This window comes from Penaeus japonicus, unplaced genomic scaffold (assembly GCF_977035675.1).
Source record: "Penaeus japonicus unplaced genomic scaffold, GWHDUDI00000001_assembly GWHDUDI00000033, whole genome shotgun sequence".
Taxonomy (NCBI): domain Eukaryota; kingdom Metazoa; phylum Arthropoda; class Malacostraca; order Decapoda; family Penaeidae; genus Penaeus; species Penaeus japonicus.
Window position 1 is genome coordinate 289,452 of NW_028234435.1, and position 4,124 is coordinate 293,575.

The following is a 4,124-nucleotide window of genomic DNA, read 5'->3' on the forward strand; positions in this document are numbered from 1 at the left end:
ATGTATGTGTGTGTGTGTGTGTGTGTTGTGTGTGTGTGTTGTGGGATGTGTGTTGTTTGTGTGTATATATATATATATATAAAATATATATAATATATATATATAATATAAAAAAGATAGACAGACAGATAATATATGTATATAAATATATATATATAAATAATACATATATATATATATAGTTATATGTATATTGTTGGTGTGTGTGTGTGTGTGTGTGTATATATATATATTATAGTATTATAGTATAATATTATATTATAAAATAGATATATATATATAAAGTTGTGTGTGTGTGTTGTGGTTTGTTGTGTGTTGGTGAGTGTGTGTGTGTGTGTGTGTGTGTATTAATATATATATATATATATATATATATATATATATATATATATATATATATATATATACATATATAAACAGGGTCGATATTCCTCCAAATATCAGAGGTGGAAAATGAGAAGGGTGGAGGCGGCGGCTCTTCCCAGAAAAAGCGAAAACAATAAGAATGAGAAACATTAATGCGATCTTAACCAGATCGTCTGTCAGTTAAACCGCCATCCACCGAATCATTTATCATAAAGACAGCAATCTAGAGGGAAAAACTGCTAATTGTAGTGTTAATGATAGCAGTCGTAGGGATGATCGTGGAAGGAATAAATGATGATAGTAATTACAGTGATAATGACAGTGATACATAAAATAATGGCGATAATGATAATAATAATGATAATGGTGGTGATAATAATAATGGCAATGGTTATGATGATGCTGATATTGATAATGATAATGATGATGAAAGTAATAATAATGATAACGAAAGAGGGTAATGATATTGATGATAAGAATAAGAATAATAGTTATAATAACAATAATAATAAACAATAATGACAAATATGAAATGAAAAATAACAAAAACAACGTTGACAATCATCATTATGATAATAATGATGATCATAATAATAATAACAATAGCATTAATAATAATGATAATGATAAAAAACAATAGAGATGGTAATAAGTAAATAATAATTAAAAATGGAAAAGAATCCGCAAATGAAGTCCCCAGAAGCATGTGAGGCAGACGAAAAAATACGCGGGACTTCTGCTCTGCCATTGCTTGGATGCTCGAGGCCGTGTGGGAAGGGGGGGGAGAGGGGAAGGGGAGATAGAGGAGGTAGAGGAGGGGAGTTAAGGGGGAAGGGGAAGCAAGGGGGAGAGGAGAGGAAGGAAAGGATAGGATGTGGGAGGGGGCGGAGAGGAAGGGAAAGGGGGGGGAAGAGACGCAGGGAGGAGGGAGGGAGAGGAAGGGAGGAAGGGAGAGAAAGGATAAGAGGAGGAAAGGGAGGGAGAGATGGGGAGGAGGAGAGGGAGAAGACGTGAAGAGGAGAGGGGAGGAAAAGAGAGGAAGAAGAAAGAAGGGAAAGGAGAGATACAGGACAAGGGGGGGGAGGCGAGGAGGGGAGAAAAAGGAAGGAAAGGATAGACGAAGGAGAAGAGAAGGGGAGGGAGAGGATAGGAGGAGGAGATGGATGGAGAGGAGAAGAGAAAGGGGGAGAGAGGGTAGGAGGAGGAGGAGAGGGAGGGAGCGGAGGGGAGGAGAGAGAGAGAGAGGAGAGGAGGGGGAGCGAGGACGTAGTAACACGGGTAGAAGGTGAAGGTAAAGAGGCAAGTGTTGCTGTAGGGGTGGGCGGGGGTGGGGGTGGGGTGGAGGGGTATAAGGGAGGGGAGAAAAGAGGAAGTTTTCGTCACAACATCTCGGCTTCATCGAGTCTTGCGATGCGTTCACAGGTGATTGACATGAGCAACGAGCGAGTCTCGTAACGAATCTCGGAAAGTGAGCAACCAACACCGGGGCAGAGAACTAGATTTGGCCTTCGAATCTCTCTGGCGGAAATGATCGCCTCTGGAATCAACATCTTTACTCTAGTATCTCGCAGAAAGGTTGAGCGAATTGTTTGTATTTGTTCGTCTGTCTCTATCAATTTCGTAACATCTATTTATTTTCATAAGTTTTCTAGAAATCTTTGAACGACTGGATCGGTCGCCGTTAGCCGAGCGAGCGCGCAGTTCTCCCCATTCCCCTTATGCTTCCAATGGTTGCGTCTTTGTTGCAGGATGTTGCTATGTTGACTCGTGACACGGGCGGCAGGCGGGGGAGGGAAAGAGGGTGAGCGAGATCTCGCTTTTATAGAGTTTAAAGCAGGTTCTTTGTTTGGTCAATAGGCAGGTAGCGCGGGCGGGAGGGCCAGTCCCCCGGAGGCGCTGGGTGAGGCGGGGTGAGCGGTAACAGCGCGGGTGCAAGGTCCCGCTCCGGGTGCAAGTGTACTCACGTTGCAGACTCGGAGGCATAACGGCGTCCGTTCGGCGGCCGTCGCGCGGCATTCTCACCTTTCGCGCGCAGGGCGAGAGGAACGGGAATGGCGCGTGCCGGGGACCCGCAGCCCGTCCGCTGGGTACTCGTTATTCGCACGCATGCGTCATGCATCCGCGACGAGCCGTTAGGGCGGAAATGCTATTATGAAAAGACGCGCCTTGAGCTCTATGGAAGGCTGGAGAGCTAGGCTCAGGCGGCTAAGGATGAGGTTGGGACATAAGAGACAGGGTCGCATCGCCCTTACTGCGGTGTGGTGTCTCTGGAGTGCCGTAAGGGCGAGGGAAACGTTGCGAGCAAGGGGAGAGTGAACCTTAACGGCCGCGGAGGTGCTGTGTGGTCGATCACAGCTGAGAGCGGCTGACGCTCCGCCAGTCGAGCTTGGAACAGTGTAGTGAACGCGTGTAGAGCTCTTGCCACGGCAGCAACGGTGAGTTCTCCCCCTGTTCAGTTCCACAACAGCACCATACACACACATAGGTACCAATAAGCAGATGCTTCCAGCGCTACACACATGCTCGCAACAAGCCGTCAACAAACGTTGGGCGGCGAGACGTTTTGACAATCAGCTGATTGTCGGAGGATTCAGCGAAGGCCCGAGGCGAGGCGGTGAGGCCGTAGTGTCAAGGAACCAAACAAAGGCTGATTCCTCGGCGTTTCCTCGCCTTATGCACGCTCCTGCACCGTGGTAGAGTGTCATTTTTGCATCAGTTTTGGCGAACGAGTTCGAACGAGGCGACTCACGCGCAGGGAAAAGCGAGAGAGAGGAAGAGAGAGAGAGAGAGAGTGAGCAGCCAAAACACGGCGCCTCCCTGTCTCCGCCTGCCCTCGCGCGAACGGCTGTGTACGTATTTATCGTCAAAATCTAGTCATGACGACAGCGACAAGGGACAGTCTCAGGCCTCATTTCCCTCTTGAGGACATTCTCCCTCTTGGAGAGTCAGCTAAGAGGCTCCTGGGAAACAGTGTTTGTTGCCGTAGACTAGTGATCATATTCGTATCTGTGCACGGTGACCCGAGTTGCTTCCACGCCATTAACGTACAACAATAATCAAAGTGCGTTTTCACACGCAAGACGCAGCACGGGATGAAACGATTGAAAAAACAGGAAATGGCGAAATAATGACATAGGGCAAAACAAAGGAGAAGCAGTGCGTCATATGCAGGTATGTGTTATTGGGCAGCCGACGGACCAGCCAGCGCCCGCCCGTGCATTCGACCCGCTCTGTTGAAGCCTGGGCCGCTGACGGTGTTGCGAATGTTGTCGAATGGAATTGCAGATGCACTCTTCAAAATATAGAGCAACACTCTGGCTGAAGGCACAGATTACATGGTTTTCAGGGGATATGATATGCGAGTGTTAACTATGTTAAGAAAAATATATTGTTGAGATCTACTGCTTTTGAAAATAGTATGCCTAAGAACGGCAGACAGAGAGTGAAAGAAAGGAACATATAGAGAAATAGAAGCACAAAGCGAAAAATAACGAAAGAAAACAACACAGAGAGACATAAACGGTGATAGAGAATATTAAAGGAATGGGTCAGGCAGGATCAGAGAGAGAGAGAAGATAAAGGGGAGAAAAGGGAAGGCGAAAGAGAGAGAGACAGGGGGGAGTATTTTCCCCCAAAAGCTATTTAAAGGTGACATGTCCTGGGTAGCCATGCAATGTGTGCATCACTGCAAAAGAACCGGAAGACTTGCCTGGAGGGGGGAGGGGAGGGGGGGGCAACAAAACGAGTGTTCATTCGAG

The 4,124-nt window shown here is 46.6% G+C and overlaps 1 protein-coding gene across 1 annotated transcript in view; it reads left to right on the forward strand.

Moving 5' to 3' along the window:
* The first annotated feature begins 2,678 nt into the window (after positions 1 to 2,678).
* Positions 2,679 to 4,124, forward strand: part of LOC122259087 (ATP-binding cassette sub-family G member 1) — a 96,303-nt gene continuing 94,857 nt past the window's right edge. Inside the window, exon 1 of the mRNA XM_043025617.2 lies at positions 2,679 to 2,801. The gene's annotated coding sequence lies outside the window, so the exon portion shown is untranslated. The remainder of the gene's footprint in view (positions 2,802 to 4,124) is intronic.